This window comes from Elephas maximus, chromosome 6 (genome assembly GCF_024166365.1).
Source record: "Elephas maximus indicus isolate mEleMax1 chromosome 6, mEleMax1 primary haplotype, whole genome shotgun sequence".
Taxonomy (NCBI): Eukaryota; Metazoa; Chordata; class Mammalia; order Proboscidea; family Elephantidae; genus Elephas; species Elephas maximus.
Genome location: NC_064824.1, coordinates 95,357,614 through 95,380,420, shown reverse-complemented (window position 1 = coordinate 95,380,420; position 22,807 = coordinate 95,357,614). Strand labels below are relative to the sequence as shown.

The window sequence follows — 22,807 nt, the reverse complement described above, 5'->3', positions numbered from 1 at the left end:
GATTTAATGGAATTTTTTGAGCTTTGAGAGAAAGAGTTCTTTGAAATATCTTCTTTAGCTTAAATTAGTGTGTTCTTGCTTTTAGTCTAAGCGATCTACACTTCGTTGTGTATTTCAGTTGTTCTCTGCAGTGAAATGAATTTTTAAAGAGAGGTAAAATGGAGGAAGAGAGAAGGGCCTGCCTTTTAGGCTGCAGATGATCAGACATTTAAGTCCTCTAAGTACCAGGCTGAGGTGTAAGGGTCCCTGCAGTTCTGCTAAGGATTCTCCCACTTCTTATAAGGAGGAAAGGAGGCCAGAAAGAGAGAAGAGATTGATGCATTGTGAGATCTCACTGAACTGTGCTGAATGAACTTAGAGCTCTAAGGCAGACATCTTCTCTTAGAATGGGAGACGGTAGAGGCGTAATGTTGGTATATGGCAAGTCTTGTTGCTTCCTGGGGAGTCCCTGAGTGGCGCAAATGGCTAATGCACCTGGCTGCTAACCAGCCTAAAGTTTGGCGAGTTTAAGTCCACGCAGAGGTGCCTCAGAAGAAAGGCTTGGCAATCTGCTTCCAAAAAATCAGCCACCGAAAACCCTATAGACCTCAATTCTATTCTGACACACATGGGGTCGCCATGAGTTAGAATCAACTCCACAGCAACTGGTTTGGTTTGAGTTGCTTCATGGGGCAAAAATGAGCAAATTCAGCTCATAAGGCCTTTGCTTGAGGACCTGAAATAGAGATGCTTTAGCCAAGGCCAGTAGGGTACACCCAGAAGGAGGCAGCTGCAGAGACCTGAAGTTTGGGCCATTGCAGAGGTAAACCAACAAGAACCAGGTGAGAGTAGCCCATAAGAAAATTTCTTGGCCATTATCACAGTTTGGTGCTTGTGGTATTTGCTGTTGGCTACAGCCTGTTTGCGCTCCCTCAGGGATGTTTCAGCTCTCTTTTTTGTCCTGTCTCCAGTCCATAAACATTTCTTCTCCTTTTCACTCACCACCCACACTAAAGAATAAAACCAAATTTGGTAACAGGAAACTATGGCACCAAAGAAAATAACTTCTTTATCAAGTAATATTGGGCAGAATGGTATTATTGCTTTAAAAACTATACACTAGTCCTGGAAACACTGAACCTCTTAAATTTTGACTGGATATGGTACAGAATATAGCTGACTAGGACTTTGGAAATCATCTGCTTCAACCATCTTAGTCTTAAATTGGTATTTATATCATTTTTTTCTTGTTAATTTGTATGTTCTAGAAAATTTGAATATGTGGAAAAGTGATAGGAAGAAATCCTAACACCCATAGCCCCACCACCCAAAGCAATCGTTATTAACCTTTTGGTGTATTTCCTTACAATCTCCCCAAATTTTTTAAACATATCTGAGATAATATATAATATGCAGTTTTGTACACGGATTTTTTTTCCATCAAATATTATGACATAAGCCTTTCCCAATGCTGTTAAAAACTCTTGGTAAACATTTTTCAATGGCGGAATAATATTCCATTTTTGGATTAACCATAACTTAGCTACTCTTCTTCTATTTAGGTTGTTTATACTATTTCACTATTGAATGACTTTGGGCTTAAAACTTTCTAGGATAGAGTCTCTCAAGAGAGGTTACTGGGCCAAAGCATATGAAGTTTTTAAAGGCTCTTGCAAAGTAGTTTCGAGCACCATGCATTTTGCATATGGCTTTATCTTCACAGTGGGTTTCATTAACCTTTCCTCACACATACACTGCAAGCTCTTTTCTGCCTTTTAATTGGCAAGGAAATCACCAGGAACAGAATACACACTGGAGGGAGGAGATAAGCAGAGTAATCAAAATCACCACCTAAGAAGAAATGGAAACTTAATCTAGCTATGCTTCTAGTAGCTCCCTCCTTAGTTTATGTTATCACCTTTTAGAGTTGCATAGACATTGACTTGAACAAGCATAGAAAGTTAATAATTCCTTACTTGTGGAACTGGGGAGAAAAACCCAGAAATTAGATTAGATTCATACGTTCCTAGAAGCCACAGAGTTTCCTGTAATTATAGTTAACAATTTCAGGCAACACAGCTTCTTCTAATAGCTGTGAAAGGCTGTGAGCAGAATCGTGGGAAAGAGATCGTCACTGCTATTAACTTATGTGCCGGCATGGGGAAGCTAGTTTATTTGGGGCTAACCAGTTACCGTAGAATCAGTTCCGACTCATGGGGACTCCATGTATGTCAGTGTAGAACTGTGCTCCATAAGGTTTTCAAATGGCTGATTTTTCGGAAGTAGATTGCCAGGTCTTTCTTCTGAGGTGTCTCTAGGCAGTGTCAAACCTAGGCCGGGGAGTTTTTATGAATATGTGGAAAGCTAGCGGTCCACTGAGGTATAGCATGGCCTAGAACATCATAACAGTTCTGAAACTGAAGGACTGATGGGGTCTTCTGAGCTCAAATCTAGCTCCCCGAGATCCTCTGAATGAAGGTATTGACACAGACTGGGTGGTCTGAAATTTTTGCAGATGCAACCCCCCTTCAGGACTGAGCCAAGACCAGGCTGACCACACAGTTGGCTCATGAGTGGCTGTGAGGTTACCCAAATAGCATTTCATTCTTAAGCACAGACAAATGGAATGTGAAATAGAATTTCTGACAGAGATGCCAACTTTCCAGAGTCCTTGGCCTACTTCCAACTCTTCATAGATTTAAAGACTCATAAATGTCCTTTCAGACCTCACTGTTAAAAGATAAATAAATCCATTTTTAAATCTTTTCTCAGAGCATCTCCTGTACATGGTCTCTGTGGCTATTTTCTAATTTGTTTTCTGGCTCTTATCTCTCCTAATTTGTGGAAACTGGTCTTTCGTCAGTCTGACCAGAACCAACTAGTGTGAGGGTTACCTCACAGACTCATCAGCTACACTTCTATTTTTACAGTCCTAGCCGTACCTGTTCAGTTTTCTTAAGCAGCACATTTTAAAGCTGGTGAAGTCAGCTTAAGGTCTCTTGGGACCCTTGAATTTTTTCCTGCCATGTTTTCAAATATCCAGTCATAGTCTATACTATTTTTAAAGCTTGGGCTTCTAGCTCAAGTGTGATATTTATGTGGTTCCTCACAAATTTAGACGATAAGATTACAGTTTTATTAACCCAGAGGTCAGTCAACTTATCACTGAGTTCATAATTATTCTTGATTTTGTCTTCAGAAATTCACTTGGTAGAAGAGAGGTAAACTTAGCCTCTATTACCTCTGCTGCTTTTAAATCTAACACATTGAGATGCTCATTGAGTGAGTCCTCCAATTCTGGGAAAACTACCCCCAGATTCGGAAACTGTCCTATGAATTTTTGTAATCTCAAATATAGAATCTCCTCAGTCCAAAAATATTTATAGAGATCCCCACTCTCTACCCACCCCCACAAGTAAACCAGAAAAGTTTTCATGTTTTACAAATAAGACAGCTTAAACAGTTGGCTTTCTCTTGCTGTCTTCTTTCTCTCCATTTGCACTTTAGGAACTCATCTTCACTTGTCAGAGGGTGTTGTAAGTGGCTTTAATGACAAGCCTTCTGTTTTTTTGTTTGTTTTTTCACCCAAAGAGAGTCTTGGCAAACACTTGGTGGTAGGAAGGAGGTATGGGGGGGAAGGGGAGTCAAGCAGTGCTGGACTGTACATAGAGAAATTTCATAAATAATTGATCAATTGATTAAAAAAATAAGAAGCAGTTATGGGATTTCAGAGAAGATAAGGAAGATGACTAAGTAGTTCAGATAAAGATTTAATTAAGGCAGTCATTTTAATGGATTGTTTAGGCAGAGGACCAAGCCGATCCTTGAAATAAGTGCAGATTTAATTGTACCAATAGAAGTCTTACTGTGACAGATGTGTACATTTGAATTTGTGAGTGCAGCGCAGCATGAAAACTAATGCATGAATGGATGGATTGTGTAAATGTTGGTGATAAGTTTCTTATCTAGTGTTGCCATAACAGAAATACCATAAGTTGATGGCTTTAACAGACAGAAATCTATTGTCTCACAGTCCTGTAAGCTAGAAGTCCGAATTCAGGGCGCCAGCTCCAGGGGAAAGCTTTCTCACTCTTTTGGTTCTGGAGGAAGGTCTTTGTCATCAATCTTCCCCTGTTCTAGGAGCTTCTCAGCTCAGGAACCCTGGGTCCAAAGGACCTGCTCTGCTCCTGGCAGTCTTTCTTGGTGGCATGAGGTCCTTCTGTTTCTCTGCTCACTTCTCTCTTTTATATTTCAAGAGATTGACTCAAAATATAGCCTAATCTTATAGATTGAGTCCTGCCTCATTAACATAACTGCCTCTAATCCTGCCTCATTAATGTCGTAGAGGTAGGATTTACAACACACAGGAAAATCACATCAGATAGCAAAGTGGTGGACAATCACACAATACTGGGGATCATGGCCTAGCCAAGTTGACACACATTTGGGGGGGACACAATTCGATCCATAACAATAAGCACGTGCACATGTTAATTAAAAGTATTCTTAAAAGAGAGAAAGTTATAGCTAATTTGTTTTATATTATACATGTAAAATTGTATTTGTTGGTTTATAACTACAAGCTCTATGTACAGAACTATTGCTTTTTGTGACACTGCTTCTTTGGTGTGTTTCTTAGCTATAACTGTGTTTTAAAAGAGCCATTCCATTTATGATTTTGACAGGGTAGGTTCAGGTTGATCTCTGTAGAGCAATTATATTTTCTGTAATATTACAGACCACAAGCTGAATTACGAGTTCATATAGTGAGTCATGGAACACACTCTCTGCCTCTCTGTGGGCCCCGTATGCCTCCTCGGAGATATTTCTGCACAATTGAGTATCTGAGCCTCTGCCTTGTCCTTCCTCCCTTAGACTTGATATGTTTTGGATCAAATCTTAAATTAGAAAGAAAAGTTCATTCTAAATGTAAATGCCAGTTTTGAATGACTTGCAAATTGCTTTCTTCTCTACTTTTTTGTATTGTCTTCTTAACTAACAAAGAAGAATCACTGAAGGAGGGGGACTACTTAGAGGAGCTAGACTCCAATTAACATCCCGAGTGATAGCTGTGTAACTAAGATGAGTAATTACCACTCCTTTGAAAATGAAAACCTCAGGCATTGAGGGAAGTTGTTGAAGCTAGAGACTTAGAAAGCCCCACATACTTTAAAAAAAATAAAATAAAAGCTCTTCTTCCCTGCTGCTTTTCATGAAATATAGGGGAAAGGTTTCATTTGACCCATTGACTGGAAGGCTTTGTTGTGTGGGGTAAAAAAGTGTGAGTTTTGAGTTGGACTTGGCTTTAATTCCCTGATCTGCCATGTACTGGCTGTGTGAACCTAAGCAAGTCATTTAATGGATTACTTGAGGATTGAGATCATCCAGGTAAGGCACTTAGTAGAATGCTTGGCTCACAGGAAATGCTTAGTAACTTTTGGCTGTTATCAATCAAAATCTTCATCATTATTATTTGTCACCACCACCACTGTCATCATTGTGGTAATCATCGCTGCTATCTCCATCATCATCATCACCACCATCATCTCTCATTCCTGGCTTTTCTCCTATCTTTCTGTCCATTCCTCAGCCTTCTTTGCAGATTCTTCCCCTTCCACTCTTAATTATTGGGGTTCCTGAGGGCTATCTCTTAGGCCCTTTTCCCTTCTCTCACTACACATTCTCCCTGAACAGCCTCACCTACAGTGGGGAATTCATGTCTGAGCCATTGCTCATGATCCCCAAATCTATACCTCTAGCCCAGATCTCTCTTCCAAGCTTCAGACTTTATATCTAGCTGTCCACTGGACATCTCCCCTTGGATTTCCCAGCACCAAGTCAGACCAAAACAGCTCATCATTTTCTTCCATGATCTTGCTTCTCCTTTGTTTCTTATCTTATGGAAGTCATCACCATCTACCCCTGTTACTGAAGCTAGAAAACTGGGTGTCATCCGTGACTCTACCCTTTCCTCTTCCCCCAATGTTCAGTCAATGAACTGTGACCAATATACCTTCTAGACTATAAGCTGTATGTGGCCAGGGACCATATCAGAGCTATAATCTCAGTAACTAGCACCAAAATCCATTGCCGTTGAGTTGGTCCGACTCATACGAACCCTATAGGACGGAGTGGAACTGCCCCATAGGGTTTTCAAGGCTGTAATTTTTAAGGAAGCAGACTGCCGCATCTTTCTCCCATGGAACAGCTGGTGGGTTCCCACTGCCAACCTTTCAGTTAGCAGCGGAGCACTTAACCATTATGCTACCAGAGCTCCTTAGTACCTAGCACAGTGCTCAATAAATAAGTATTGAATGAATGAGTAAAGGAGTGAATGAATCTCTTAGACACATCCACTTTCTTCCATTTCCATTGCCTCTTCTACAGTTCAAGCCACTGTTAGTTCTCATTGACTTCATAGTTCACAATTTAGAAATCTCATAGTTGAAATCTCCTAACTGCTCTCCCTGCTTCTAGGGTTGCAACCCCCATGCCTAGCACTACTGCAGTCCATTTTCTACCTGGCAGCCTGAATGACTTCTATAAAGCATAAGAATCTGATCACGATCATACCTCTCTAACTTGCTTAAAGTACTCCAGTGGTTCTAATCATGGTGACTGTGCATCCTGATCTGATGTCCTGGTTTGCAGCTTTTGTCCCCGTGCAGTTATTAATAGCTCCCCCTTTCACTCTCAAAAATGTCCTGGTTTGGACAATAATCATATGATCACCCTATACCTGTTCTATCGTCTGTCACATTTCCAGCATTATTGCTCCTCATTCCTTCCTCACTCCTACACATGAACCTATTACCATCGAGTTGATTCCTACTCATAGCAACCCCATGTGTGTCAGAGTACAACTGTACTCCCTAGGGTTTTCAATGGCTATAACCTTATGGAGGAGCCCTCGTGGTGTAGTGGTTAACAGCTTGGCTGCCAACCAAAAGGTCAGCAGTTCGAATCCACTGGCCACTCCTTGGAGACCCTGCAGGGCAGTTTTACTCTGTCCTATAGGGTTGCTGTAAGTCAGAATCGACTCGACGGCAACAGTTTTTTTGTTTTGTTTTGTTTTTTTAATCTATGGAGTCAGTTGCCATCAAGTCAATTCCAGCTCATACAAACCTCATGTGCTGCAAAGTAGACCCACGCTCCATAGGGTTTTTAAGGCTGTGACCTTTCAGAAGCAGATCACGAGGCCATTTTTCTACAATACCACTGGTTGGATTTGAACCACCAACCTTTTCATTAGCACCTGAGTGCAAACTGTTTGCACACCCCCCCCCCCCCAGAGGCCTTCCTACACATTACCCTAGTCTTATTGAACTTCTCACAGGTTTTTTAATTTGCCGTAGTCATTGTTCTCACATGCTCTTCCTTCTTTCTGAAATATTCTCCCCTTCTCTCTTTGCTTGGTTGACTCCTATCATCCAGCTCTCAGGCTAGTCATTACTTCATAGAAGAGTCTTCTCTGATCCCCAAGTTTATGTCAGGTACCCAATTGGTGTTCCTATAAGACCTCACACTTCTCCATCCTAGCTCTGGTCTCACTATCTTAATTACCTGTTAACTTCTGTGGATTCCCGACTAGACTGTAACCTTGTCAGATCAGCAACCACATCTGCCTTCCTCACAGTTGAATCCTAGTGTCTAACTCAATGTCCTACACATAGAGGACACTCAGAAAATATTTGGTGGATGCTTGAAGTAAAATATCACATGCTGTTAGAATGACCAAAGTATGTGTATGGAAAAAAATCTTATTCCATAATAAATCTTCTGGCAATATGCCTAATTCAGACTCTGAAACTTGATCTTGAATATCAAATAGCTAAAGCAAAAGGAAGAAATGATAAAGTAAAAGAGCTAAACAGAAGATTTCAAAGGGCAGCTTAAGAAGACAAAGTATTATAATGAAATGTGCAAAGACCTGGAGATAGAAAACCAAAAGGGAAGAACACGCTCAACATTTCTCAAGCTGAAAGAACTGAAGAAAAAATTCAAGCCTCGAGTTGAAATAGTGAAGGATTCTACGGGGAAAATATTAAACGACTCAGGAAGCATCAAAAGAAGATGGAAAGAATACACAGAGTCACTATACCAAAAAGAATTGGTAGATGTTCAACCATTTCAGGAGGTAACATATGATCAGGAACCGATGGTACCGAAGGGAGAAGTCTAAGATACACTGAAGGCATTGGCAAAACACAAGGCTCCAGAAATTGATGGAATATCAATTAAGATGTTTCAACAAACAGATGCAGCACTGGAAGTGCTCACTGGTCTTTGCCAAGAGATGTGGAAGACAGTTATCTGGCTAACCTATGGGAAAAGATCCGTATTTATGCCTATTCCCAAGAAAGGTGATCCAACTGAATATGGACATTATCAAATGATATCATTAATATCACATGAAAGTAAAATTTTGCTGAAGATTATTCAAAAGCAGCTGCAGCAGTATATTGACAGGGAACTGCCAGAAATTCAAGCTGAATTCAGAAGAGGATATGGAACCAAGGATGTCATTGCTGATGTCAGATGGATCCTGGCTGAAAGCAGAGAATACCAGAAGGATGTTTACCTGTGTTTTATTGACTATGCAAAAGCATTTGACTGTGTGGATCATAGCAAATTATGGATAACATTGCAAAGAATGGGAATTCCAGAACATTTAATTGTGTTCATGAGGAACCTGTACATAGATCAAGAGGCAGTCGTTTGAATAGAACAAGGGGATACTGCATAGTTTAAAGTCAGGAAGGGTGTGCATCAGGGTTGTATCCTTCACTGTATCTATTGAGTCTGTATGCTGAGCAAATAATCGGAGAAGCTGGACTCTATGAAGAAGAACGTGGCATCAGGACTGGAGGAAGACTTATTAACAACCTGGGTTATGCAGATGACACAACCTTGCTTGCTGAATGTGAAGAGGAGTTGAAGCATTTACTGATGAAGATCAAAAACCACAGCCTTCAGTATGGAAGGAAACATAAAAAAACAACATAAAGAAAGCAAAAATCCTAACAAGTGGACCAATAAGCAAGATCATGATAAACGGAGAAAAGATTGAAGTTGTCAAGGATTTCATTTTACTTGTATCCACAATCAACACCCAGGGAAGCAGGAGTCAAGAAATCAAAAGACATATTGCATTGGGCAAACCTGCTGCAAAAGCCATCTTTTAAGTGTTGAAAAGCAAAGATGTCACCTTGAAGACTAAGGTGCGCCTGATCTAAGTTATGGTATTTTCAATTCCCTCACATGCGTGTGAAAGAAGACTGAAGAAGAATCTAATTGTGGTGTTGACAAAGAATGTTGAGTATACCATGGACCACTAAAAGAACAAACAAATCTGTCTTGGAAGAAGTACAACCACAATGCTCCTTAGAAGCAAGGATAGCAAGGCTATGTCTCACATACTTTGGACACATTATCAGGAGGGATCAGTCCCTGGAGAAGGACATCATGCTTGGTAAAGTAGAGGGTCAATGAAAAAGAGGAAGACCCTTGATGAGATGGATTGACATAGTGGCTGCAATGATGGGTTCAAGCGTAACAAAGACAGCGAACATAGCGCAGGACCGGGAAGTGTTTCGTTTTGTTGTACACAGGGTCGCTGAGTTGGAACCGACTCGATGGCACCTAACAACAAAACAACAAACTGTGTATTGTCTTCTTGTCTCTGTTCATTGTGTTTGTCGTAGTAGTGGAAATGATCCTGTGTTCCTTTGATTTAAAGTTCATTCTAGGACAGGATTTGGAGTTGGTACACACAGTCAATTCCAGGAAGTCTTGCAGGTGATAATGTTGCAAAACAAAGCAAAGGACAGCTGTTTTCTAGCCTTATCAAGCAATTTAGGCTACTTCTGTTTCAACATGTAAGAGAGATTGGTTTTAAAGTTATTTGCTTTGAAGTTAAAATTAAATTTACTGTCATTCTAACATATCCTAGATTGTTTAAGTTCCAAATTCTATTCTCACAATAATAAAAAACAAACATAAAATATCTCATACTTCCAGTATAATTATTTGTATTGTATTATTTACAAATTTGAGATTACATGCTCTTATACAGGAACTTTTACACTGTAATTTGATTTACTAAAGAATCCTAACGTAGTATTTTGTTCTCTGTACATAGACTAGAAACGAGTCCTGGACCTGTGGTGGGGGGGTATCTCTGAACTGTTGGTGAATCATTCTATAAAATGAAATGGAAGGTTAGTACCTCCTTTCTAAATAGAAGTAGTTTTAGTATTTTTCTGATTAAAAAATGTATATTCACTGTAAAAAATCAGGAAATATAAAGAAGAATATAAAAACCATCTCTAATCCTACTTTTAGGTTACTGTGCTAAATCTTTAGGGTACATATTTCTAGGCTTTATTTATTGTGTTTTAGGTGAAAGTTTACAAATCAAGTCATTCTGTCATACAAAAAGTTATACACACCTTGCTATGTACTCCTAGCTGCTCTCCTCCTACTGAGATAGCACATTCCTCCTCTCCACCCTGTATTCCCCATGTCCATTCAACCAGCTCCTGTGCCCCTCTTTCTTCTGATCTCTCCATCAGACAGGGATTGCCCACATAGTCTCATGTGTCTGCTTGAGCCAAGAAGCTCACTCCTCACCAGTATCATTGTCTATCTTATAGCCCAGCCCAGTCCCTGTCTGGAGAGTTGGTTTCTGGAATGATTCCAATCTTGGGCTAACAAAGGGTCCAGGGACCATGACTGTCAGCATCCCTCCAGTTCCAGTCAGATCATTAAGCCTGGTCTTTTTATGAGAATTTGATATCTGCATCCCACTGTTCTCCTGCTCCATCAGGAGTTCTCTGTCATGTTCCCTGTCAGGGCAGTGATTGGCGGTAGCTGGGCACCATCTAGTTCTTCTGGTCTCAGGCTGATTGAGTCTCTGGTTTATGTGACCCTTTTTGTCTCTTGGGCTCATCTTTACCATATGTCTTTGGTGTTCTTCATTCTCCTTTGCCCCAGGTAGGTTGAGACCCATTGATGCATCTTAGATGGCGGCTTGCTAACATTTAAGACCCCAGATGCCTCTCACCAAAGTGGGATGCAGAACATTTTCTTAATACATTTTGTTATGCCCATTGACCTAGATGTCCCCTGAAACCATGGTCCCCAGACCCCCATCCCTGCGTACTCTGGCCTTCAAAGTGTTTGGTTGTATTCAGGAAACTTCATTGCTTTTGGATTAGTCCAGTTGTGCTGACTTCCCCTGTGTTGTGTGTTGCCCTTCCCTTCACCTAAAATAATTCTTGTCTACTATCTAGTTAGTGAATATCCCTCTCCTTCCCTCCCCACCCTCGTAACCATCAAAGAATATTTTATTCTGTGTTTAAACTTTATCTAGAGTTCTTAAAATAGTGGTCTCATACAATATTTGTTGTTTTGCAACTGGCAAATTTCACTGAGCATAATGCCTTCCAGATTCCTCCATGTTATGAGATGTTTCACAGATTCATCATTGTTCTTAATCATTGGATAGTATTCCATTGTATGAATATACCATAATTTATTTATCTATTCATCTTTTGATGGACACATTGGTTGCTTCCATCTTTTTGCTATTGTATACAGTGCTGCAATGAACACGGGTATGCGTATATCTGTTTGTGTGAAGGCTCTTATTTCCCTAGGATATATTCCAAGAAGTGGAATTGCTGGATTGTATGGTAGTTCTGTTTTTAGCTTTTTAAGAGGGTGCCAAATCGATCTCCAAAGTGGTTGTACCGTTTTACATTCCCACCAGCAGGGTATAAGTGTTCCAGTGTCTTCACAACCTCTCTAACATTTATTATTTTATGTTTTTTTGGATTAATGCCAGCCTTGTTGGGGCGAGGTGGAATCTCGTTGTAGTTTTGATTTGCATTTCTCTAATGGCTAATGATGGTTTAGTGGCTAATGATCGTGAGCATTTCCTCATGTATCCGTTAGCCACCTGAATGTTCTCTTTGGTGAAGTGCCTGTTCATATGCTTTGCCCATTTTTTAATTGGATTATTTTTCTTTTTGTTGTTGAGTTTTTGCAGTATTATGTAGATTTTACAGATCAGACACTGATCAGAAATGTCATAGCTAAAAACTTTTTCCCAGCCTGTAGGTAATCTTTTTGCTCTTTTGGTGAAGTCTTCGGATGAGCATAGGTGTTTGATTTTTAGGAGCTACACACTGGGTTTGTTTTTTTTGGTTTTGGTACCAGTTATGTAGTTTCTCTTCTAGTGTTTGTATATTGTTAGTAATGTTTTGTATACTCTTTATGCTATGTACTAGGGCTCCTAGCATTGTCCCTATTTTTTCTTCCTTGATATTTGTTATTTTAGATTTTATACTTAGGTGTTTGATCCATTTTGATTTAGTTTTTGGGTATAGTGTGAGATATGGGTTTTATTTCATTTTTTTGCAGATGGATATCAAGTTATGCCAACACTTTGCTAAAGAGACTGTCTTTTCCCCATTTAACTGACTTTGGGCCTTTATCAAATATCAGCTGTTCATAGGTGGATGAATTTACGTCTGGATTCTGAACTCTGTTCCGTTGGTCTGTGTATCTGTTGTTGTACCAGTACCAGGCTGTCTTAACTACTGTGGCTGTATAATGTGTTCTAAAATCAGGTACTGTGAGGCCTCCCACTTTGTTCTTCCTTTTCAGTAATGCTTTGCTTATCCAGGGCCTCTTCTCCTTCCATGTGAAGTTGGTGATTTATTTCTCCATCTCATTAAAAAAATGTCACTAGTATTTGTATCAGGATTGCGTTGTATCTATAGATCGTTTTGGGCAGAATAGACATTTTTACAATGTTGAGTTTCCTATCCACAAGCAAGGTACGTTTTTCCACTTATGTAGGTCTCTTTAGGTTTCTTGCAGTAGTGTCTTATAGTTTTCTCTGTAGAGGTCTTTTATGTCTCTGGTAAGATTTCTTCCTAAGTATTTTATCTTCCTGGGGTTTATTGTAAATGGTATTGATTTGGTGATTTTCTCTTTGATGATCTCTTTGTTGGTATAGAGGAACCCAACTGAGTTATGTATGTTTATCTTGTATCCTAATACACTGCTGAACTCTTCTATTAGTTTTAGTAGTTTTCTTGAGGATTCTTTAGGTTTTTCTGTATATAAGATCATGTCATCTGCAAATAGAGACGCTTTTACTTCTTTTTTTTTAATTAACTTTTATTAAGCTTCAAGTGAACGTTTACAAATCCAATCAGTCTGTCACATATAAGTTTACATACATCTTACTCCGTACTCCCACTTGCTCTCCCCCTCTTGAGTCAGCCCTTTCAGTCTCTCCTTTCTTGAAAATTTTGCCAGCTTCCCTCTCTCTCTATCCTCCCATCCCCCCTCCAGACAGGAGTTGCCAACACAATCTCAAGTGTCCACCTGATATAATTGGCTCACTCTTCATCAGCGTCTCTCTCCCATCCGCTGACCAGTCCCTTTCATGTCTGATGAGTTGTCTTCGGGGATGGTTCCTGTCCTGTGCCAACAGAAGGTCTGGGGAGCATGGCCGCCGGGATTCCTCTAGTCTCAGACCATTAAGTTTGGTCTTTTTATGAGAATTTGGGGTCTGCATCCCACTGATCTCCTGCTCCCTCAGGGGTCCTCTGCTGTGCTCCCTGTCAGGGCAGTCATCGATTGTGGCCGGGCACCAACTAGTTCTTCTGGTCTCAGGATGATGTAGGTCTCTGGTTCATGTGGCCCTTTCTGTCTCTTGGGCTCTTAGTTGTCGTGTGGCCTTGGTGTTCTTCATTTTCCTTTGCTCCAGGTGGGTTGAGACCAATTGATGCATCTTAGATGGCCGCTTGTTAGCATTTAAGACCCCAGACGCCACATTTCAAAGTGGGATGCAGAATGATTTCATAATAGAATTATTTTGCCAATTAACTTAGAAGTCCCCGCAAACCATGTTCCCCAGACCCCCGCCCCTGCTCCGCTGACCTTTGAAGCATTCATTTTATCCCGGAAACTTCTTTGCTTTTGGTCCAGTCCAATTGAGCTGACCTTCCATGTATTGAGTGTTGTCTTTCCCTTCACCTAAAGCAGTTCTTATCTACTGAATATTCAATAAAAAACCCTCTCCCACCCTCCCTCCCTCCCCTCCTCATAACCACAAAAGTATGTGTTCTTCTCAGGTTTACTATTTCTCAAGATCTTATAATACTGGTCTTATACAATATTTGTCCTTTTGCCTCTGACTAATTTCACTCAGCATAATGCCTTCCAGGTTCCTCCATGTTATGAAATGTTTCAGAGATTCGTCACTGTTCTTTATCGATGCGTAGTATTCCATTGTGTGAATATACGACAATTTATTTACCCGTTCATCCGTTGATGGACACCTTGGTTGCTTCCAACTTTTTGCTATTGTAAACAGAGCTGCAATAAACATGGGTGTGCATATATCTGTTTGTGTGAAGGCTCTTGTATCTCTAGGGTATATTCCGAGGAGTGGGATTTCTGGGTTGTATGGTAGTTCTATTTCTAACTGTTTAAGATAACGCCAGATAGATTTCCAAAGTGGTTGTACCATTTTACATTCCCACCAGCAGTGTATGAGAGTTCCAATCTCTCCGCAGCCTCTCCAACATTTATTATTTTGTGTTTTTTGGATTAATGCCAGCCTTGTTGGTGTGAGATGGAATCTCATCGTAGTTTTAATTTGCATTTCTCTAATGGCTAATGATCGAGAGCATTTTCTCATGTATCTGTTAGTTGCCTGAATACCTTCTTTAGTGAAATGTGTGTTCATATCCTTTGCCCACTTTTTGACTGGGTTGTTTGTCTTTTTGTGGTTGAGTTTTGACAGAATCATGTAGATTTTAGAGATCAGGCGCTGGTCGGAGATGTCATAGCTGAAAATTCTTTCCCAGTCTGTAGGTGGTCTTTTTACTCTTTTGGAGAAGTCTTTAGATGAGCATAGGTGTTTGATTTTTAGGAGCTCCCAGTTATCGGGTTTCTCTTCATCATTTTTGGTAATGTTTTGTATTCTGTTTATGCCTTGTATTAGGGCTCCTAAGGTTGTCCCTATTTTTTCTTCCATGATCTTTAACGTTTTAGTCTTTATGTTTAGGTCTTTGATCCACTTGGAGTTAGTTTTTGTGCATGGTGTAAGGTATGGGTCCTGTTTCATTTTTTTGCAAATGGATATCCAGTTACGCCAGCACCATTTGTTAAAAAGACTACCTTTTCCTCAATTAACTGACTCTGGTCCTTTGTCAAATATCAGCTGCTCATACGTGGATGGATCTATATCTGGGTTCTCAATTCTGTTCCATTGGTCTATGTGCCTGTTGTTGTACCAGTACCAGGCTGTTTTGACTACTGTGGCTGTATAATAGGTTCTGAAATCAGGTAGAGTGAGACCTCCCACTTTCTTCTTCTTTTTCAGTAATGCTTTACTTATCCGAGGCTTCTTTCCCTTCCATATGAAGTTGGTGATTTGTTTCTCCAACACATTAAAAAATGACATTGGAATTTGGATCGGAAGTGCATTGTATGTATAGATGGCTTTTGGTAGAATAGACATTTTTACTATGTTAATTCTTCCTATCCATGAGCAAGGTATGTTTTTCCACTTAAGTATGTCCTTTTGAATTTCTTGTAGTAGAGCTTTGTAATTTTCTTTGTATAGGTCTTTTACATCCTTGGTAAGATTTATTCCTAAGTATCTTATCTTCTTGTGGGCTACTGTGAATGGTATTGATTTGGTTATTTCCTCTTCGGTGTTCTTTTTGTTGATGTAGAGGAATCCAAGTGATTTTTGTATGTTTATTTTATAACCTGAGACTCTGCCAAACTCTTCTATTAGTTTCAGTAGTTTTCTGGAGGATTCCTTAGGGTTTTCTGTGTATATAATCCTGTCGTCTGCAAATAGTGATAACTTTACTTCCTCCTTGCCAATCCGGATACCTTTTATTTCTTTGTCTAGCCTAATTGCCCTGGCTAGGACTTCCAGCACGATGTTGAATAAGAGCGGTGATAAAGGGCATCCTTGTCTGGTTCCCGTTCTCAAGGGAAATGCTTTCAGGTTCTCTCCATTTAGAGTGATATTGGCTGTTGACTTTGCATAGATGCCCTTTATTATGTTGAGGAATTTTCCTTCAGTTCCTATTTTGGTGAGAGTTTTTATCATAAATGGGTGTTGGACTTTGTCAAATGCCTTTTCTGCATCAATTGATAAGATCATGTGGTTTTTATCTTTTGTTTTATTTATGTGATGGATTACATTAGTGGTTTTTCTGATATTAAACCAGCCTTGCATACCTGGTATAAATCCCACTTGATCAGGGTGAATTATTTTTTTGATGTGTTGTTGGATTCTATTGGCTAGAATTTTGTTGAGGATTTTTGCATCTATGTTCATGAGGGATATAGGTCTATAATTTTCTTTTTTTGTAATGTCTTTACCTGGTTTTGGTATCAGGGAGATGGTGGCTTCACAGAATGAGTTGGGTAGTATTCCATCATTTTCTATGCTTTGGAATACCTTCAGAAGTAGTGGTGTTAACTCTTCTCTGAAAGTTTGGTAGAACTCTGCAGTAAAGCCATCCGGGCCAGGGCTTTTTTTTGTTGGGAGTTTTTTGATTACCGTTTCAATCTCTTTTTTTGTTATGGGTCTATTTAGTTGTTCTACTTCTGAATGTGTTAGTTTAGGTAGGTAGTGTTTTTCCAGGAATTCATCCATTTCTTCTAGGTTTGCAAATTTGTTAGAGTACAATTTTTCATAATAATCTGAAATGATTCTTTTGATTTCATTTGGTTCTGTTGTGACGTGGTCCTTCTCGTTTCTTATTCGGGTTATTTGTTTCCTTTCCTGTATTTCTTTAATCAGTCTAGTCAATGGTTTATCAATTTTGTTAATTTTTTCAAAGAACCAGCTTTTGGCTTTGTTAATTCTTTCAATTGTTTTTCTGTTCTCTAATTCATTTAGTTCAGCTCTAATTTTTATTATTTGTTTTCTTCTGGTGCCTGATGGATTCTTTTGTTGCTCAGTTTCTGTTTGTTCAAGTTGTAGGGACAGTTCTCTGATTTTGGCTCTTTCTTCTTTTTGTATGTGTGCATTTATCGATATAAATTGGCCTCTGAGCACTGCTTTTGCTGTGTCCCAGAGGTTTTGATAGGAAGTATTTTCATTCTCATTGCTTTCTATGAATTTCCTTATTCCCTCCTTGATGTCTTCTATAACCCAGTCTTTTTTCAGGAGGGTGTTGTTCATTTTCCACGTATTTGATTTCTTTTCCCTAGTTTTTCTGTTATTGATTTCTAGTTTTATTGCCTTGTGGTCTGAGAAGATGCTTTGTAATATTTCGATGTTTTGGACTCTGCAAAGGTTTGTTTTATGACCTAATATGTGGTCTGTTCTAGAGAATGTTCCATGTGCCAAAAAAAAAAAAGTATATTTTGCAGCAGTTGGGTGGAGAGTTCTGTATAAGTCAATGAGGTCAAGTTGGTTGATTGTTGTAAGCAGATCTTCCGTGTCTCTATTGAGCTTCTTACTGGATGTCCTGTCCTTCTCCGAAAGTGGTGTGTTGAAGTCTCCTACTATAATTGTGGAGGAATCTATCTCACTTTTCAATTCTGTTAAAATTTGATTTATGTATCTTGCAGCCCTGTCATTGGGTGCATAAATATTTAATATGGTTTTGTCTTCCTGATCAATTGTCCCTTTTATCATTATATAGTGTCCTTCTTTATCCTTTGTGGTGGATTTAAGTCTAAAGTCTATTTTGTCAGAAATTAATATTGCTACTCCTCTTCTTTTTTGCTTATTGTTTGCTTGATATATTTTTTTCCATCCTTTGAGTTTTAGTTTGTTTGTGTCTCTAAGTCTAAGGTGTGTCTCTTGTAGGCAGCATATAGATGGATCGTGTTTCTTTATCCAGTCTGTGACTCTCTGTCTCTTTATTGGTGCATTTAGTCCATTTACATTCAGGGTAATTATAGATAAATAAGTTTTTAGTGCTGTCATTTTGATGCCTTTTTATGTGTGTTGTTGACAATTTCATTTTTCCACATACTTTTTTGTGCTGAGGCGTTTTTCTTAGTAAATTGTGAGATCTTCATTTTCATAGTGTTTGACTTTATGTTGGTTGAGTCGTTACGTTTTTCTTGGCTTTTATCTTGAGTTATAGAGTTGTTTTTTTTTTTTTTTAAAGAGAGTTGTTATACCTTTTTGTGGTTACCTTATTATTTACCCCTATTTTTCTAAGTAAAAACCTAACTTGTATTGTTCTATATCACCTTGTATCACTCTCCATATGGCAGTTCAATGCCTCCTGTATTTAGTCCCTCTTTTTGATTATTGTGATCTTTTACCTATTGACTTCCATGATTCCCTGTTATGTGTATTTTTTTTTTAATTAATCTTAATTTGTTTGTTTTTGTGATTTCCCTATTTGAGTTGATATCAGGACGTTCTGTTTTGTGTCCTTGTGTTGTGCTGATATCTGATATTATTGGTTTTCTGACCAAACAATATCCTTTAGTGTTTCTTGTAGCTTTGGTTTGGTTTTTGCAAATTCTCTAAACTTGTGTTTATCTGTAAATATCTTAATTTCGCCTTCATATTTCAGAGAGAGTTTTGCTGGATATATGATCCTTGGCTGGCAGTTTTTCTCCTTCAGTGTTCTGTATATGTCGTCCTATTCCCTTCTTTCCTGCATGGTTTCCGCTGAGTAGTCTGAACTTATTCTTATTGATTCTCCCTTGAAGGAAACCTTTCTTTTCTCCCTGGCTGCTTTTAAAATTTTCTGTTTATCTTTGGTTTTGGTGAGTTTGATGATAATATGTCTTGGTGTTTTTCTTTTTGTATCAATCTTAAATGGGGTTCAATGAGCATCTTGGATAGATATCCTTTCGTCTTTCATGATGTCAGGGAAGTTTTGTGTCAGGAGTTCTTCAACTATTTTCTCTGTGTTTTCTGTCCCGCCTCCCTGTTCTGGGACTCCAGTCACCTGCAGGTTATCCTTCTTGATAGAGTGCCACATGATTCTTAGGGTTTCTTCATTTTTTTTAATTCTTTTATCTGATTTTTTTTCAGCTATGTTGGTGTTGATTCCCTGGTCCTCCAGATGTCCCAGTCTGCATTCTAATTGCTCGAGTCTGCTCCTCTGACTTCCTATTGCATTGTCTAATTCTGTTATTTTATTGTTAATCTTTTGGATTTCTACATGCTGTCTCTCTATGGATTCTTGCAACTTATTAATTTTTCCACTATGTTCTTGAATAATCTTTTTGAGTTCTTCAACAGTTTTATCAGTGTGTTTCTTGGCTTTTTCTGCAGTTTGCCTTATTTCATTTGTGATGTCTTGAAGCATTCTGTAAATTAGTTTTTTATATTCTGTATCTGATAATTCCAGGATTGTATCTTCATTTGGGAAAGCTTTTGATTCTTTTGTTTGGGGGGTTGGAGAAGCTGTCATGGTCTGCTTCTTTAAGTGGTTTGATATGGATTGTTGTCTCCGAGCCATCACTGGGAAACTAGTTTTTCCAGAAAATCCGCTAAAAAAAAAATGCAGTCAGATCCCTATCAGAGTTCTCCCTCTGGCTTAGGCTATTCGGATGTCAATGAAGCCGCCTGGGGAGGGTGGAGAAGGGAACAGAGAAATAGGAGAGTAGCACCTCAGAATATAGCAAGAGTTGCTTGTCTTGCTTGGAATGACTATTATATCTGTGATTCCCGCGGGGCGCGTCGCCTATGTATGCTGGCTGTGTGGAGATTGCCCCCGGCGGGTCTGGCCCACTGGAGTCACGGTCAGATCCTCCGCTTCCAGCCCCATGCCCAGGGTCAAGGCTCCCCTGCTGGGACGGTGCACTCTCAACTCCAAAATCAGTCGCTGCCTCCCGGGGACTTCTCGTCCCGCCAGCCGCGTCACCGTGCCGCCCCCGAAAACCGCCTGGGCCCCCTCTCGGATTAGTTCAGGTGAGTGGAGTAGCTCCCCGTGCTTGTGCTGTGAACAAGCGTCCCGGCTGGGACGCTGCTCTCCCCGCTCCAATACCAGTCGCTGCCTCCCGGGGACTTCTCCTACCGGCTGCGTCCCACGCTGCCCGAGCGAACTGGCTGGGCCCCCTCCTGGGGTTAGTTCAGGGGGGTGGAGCAGCTCTCCGTGTTTATGCCGTACGTGCGTCCAGTCCAAATCCCGGCGGGACGGTTCCCTGGCTGGGACGCTGCTCTCCCTGCTCCAAGACCAGTCACTGCCTCCCGGGGACTTCTCCCACTGGCTGCGTCGCCACACTGCCTGCGCGAACTGGCTGGGCCCGCTCCCGGTGTTAGTTCAGGGGGGTGGAGCAGCTCTCTGTGCTTGTGCCGTACCTGACTGGTACGCTGGCTCCAGGCTCTGAAAACAATCGCTGCTTCCCCATATTAGTTCGTTCTCCGTCTCTAAATCTGTGTTTGTTGTTCAGGGTTCGTAGATTGTTATGTATGTGATCGATTCACTTGTTTTTCCGTGTCTTTGTTGCAAGAGGGATCCGAGGTAGCGTCTGCCTAGTCCGCCATCTTGGCCCCGCCTCACACTTTTACTTCTTTCTCACCAATTTGGATGCCCTTTATTTCTTTATATAGCCTAATAACTCTGGCTAGCACTTCCAGCACAATGTTGAATAAGAGTGGTGATAAAGGGCATCCTTGTCTGGTTCCCATTCTCAAGGGGAATGCTTTCAGCCTCTCCATTTAGGATGATGTTGGCTGTTGGCTTTGTATAAATGCCCTTTATCATGTTGAGGAATTTTCCTTCTATTCCTATTTTGCTGAGAGTTTTTATCATGAATAGGTATTGGGCTTTATCAAATGCCTTTTCTGCATCAATTGATAAGATCATGTGGTTCTTATCTTTTTTTTATTAATGTGATGGATTACATTGATTGTTTTTCTAATCTTGAACCATCCCTGCATACCTGGTATGAATCCCACTTGGTCGTGGTGAATTATTCTTTTGATATGTTATTGAATTCTATTGGCTAGAATTTTGTTGAGAATTTTTTGCATCTAAGTTCATGAGGAATATTGGTCTGTGATTTTCTTTTTTTGTGATGTCTTTACATGGTTTTGGTGTCAGGGTTATGCTGGCTTCATAGAATGAGTTTGGGAGTATTCCATCATTTTCTATGTTCTGAAATACCTATAGTAGTAGTGGTGTTAACTCCTCTCTGAAAGTTTAGTAGAATTCTCCAGCGAGCAGGGCCAGGGCTTTTTTTGGGGGGGGGCGGGGGGAGTTTTTAAATTACCTTTTCAATCTCTTCTTTTGTAATGGGTTTATTTAGTTGTTCTACCTCTGTTTGTGGTAGTTTAGATAGGTAGTGTGTTTCTTGAAATTTGTCCATTTCCTCTAGGCTTTGAAATTTGTTATCTAGGCTTTTTTTCTGCATATTTATTCATGTCAATACAGATTCAAAAAAAAAATAGAGATGATGCTCTTCCACACGTATGGCTTCAAAATGTGTTCTTCCACTCGACAAGTTTGGAACTTTCAGCAAGAAAAATGGGGAGAAGTGGATTTTTAGGAAGTTTGCTTGCCAGTGTACTGGATGATGTAATTTCTCCTTACTACTCTCGTTAAGAAAACGTGTATAAAATATGTATGTAAATTTGCATTATCCTTTGAATCAGTCAGGGTTCATTTGAAGGAGATAAAAAAAAAAAAACCCTAGCTATTCTAAATTATTGTTAAAAGATTTGATTTATGAAAAAAAAATGTGTTTACAAGATTGTCGGAAGGTCTCGAAGAATGGTGTCTAGGCTGATTCTCTAGAACTGACCTTGACCTGTAGAACTGAGCTGCTTCTTCCCTGTAATTGGGAAGAGAGGGAGTTAAGAGGCACCCCTCAGAAAGGTTGACTCCAGAAACACACCACCCTAGGTGACATACAGGGCTATAGCTGTCACTGCCACTACTGTTGGCCCTAGAGCCACCCAGCATCTGCTCAATCCATACCACCAAAAAGCAGATGCCCTCTGTCCCTGTGTCTTGCCTATCTACTGTCATTAAGGCAGTGACCTATATACTGGAAGCTGAAAGACAAAAGCCTTTACAATTGTGCTCGCCATCAGAAGTCACAGAGAGATGTCTTCTGCCTCACTCTGTCTTCCAAATTTCATGTGAATGCATCTAATTTGACAGAACGTAAATCACCTGAAACTCTAGCTCAAGGGGATCTAGGAAATATAGTTTTTAGCTGTCCAATCTCTGCAATATAGGACAACCCAAGCCCATCAGATCAAAATGTTGGAATGGATGTTGAATCTCACCATATTCACCAACCTCAAGAGTTTTGAAATTGGACTTGTATTTCTTTTGGATGCATCACTATACAAAAAAGAACTTTAAGGCATGATAAAGAGGGACATTTGATCTGAAGGGGTAATATATGACACTACAATTTATTTAATTTCATCTCTATTGCTAGTTATGTATTTTTTCTATTTTTTCCACATAAACAGTGTTTTGATAAATAGCTCTTATCAGAGTCAGTACAGCCTCTATGTTGGTAAACCAATGGTCAATTTTCAAGCCTCATTTTACTTGACCAAGCACTAGTAGCACAGTGGTTAAGCACTCAGCCACTAATTGAAAGGTTGGTGGTTCAAACCCACCAGCTGCTTCACAGGAGAAAGATGTGGCGGTCTGCTTCCAAAAAGATTTACAGCCTAGGAAACTTTTTGGGGCAGTTGTACTCTATTCTATAGAATCGCTAAGAGTCAGAATCAATTCTACAGCAATAGTTTTTGTTTTTTAAATCAGAACAGTTGACATGGCTGCTCACTCTTTCCTTGAAACTCTTTGCTTGGTTTCCAGAATCCTACACTTTC

At 39.8% G+C, this 22,807-nt stretch overlaps 1 protein-coding gene across 4 annotated transcripts in view; it reads left to right on the top strand.

Annotated features, from left to right (window-relative positions):
- ANKRD44 (ankyrin repeat domain 44) overlaps positions 1–22,807 on the top strand; it is a 381,499-nt gene that overhangs the window by 320,409 nt on the left and 38,283 nt on the right. The window lies entirely within an intron of this gene.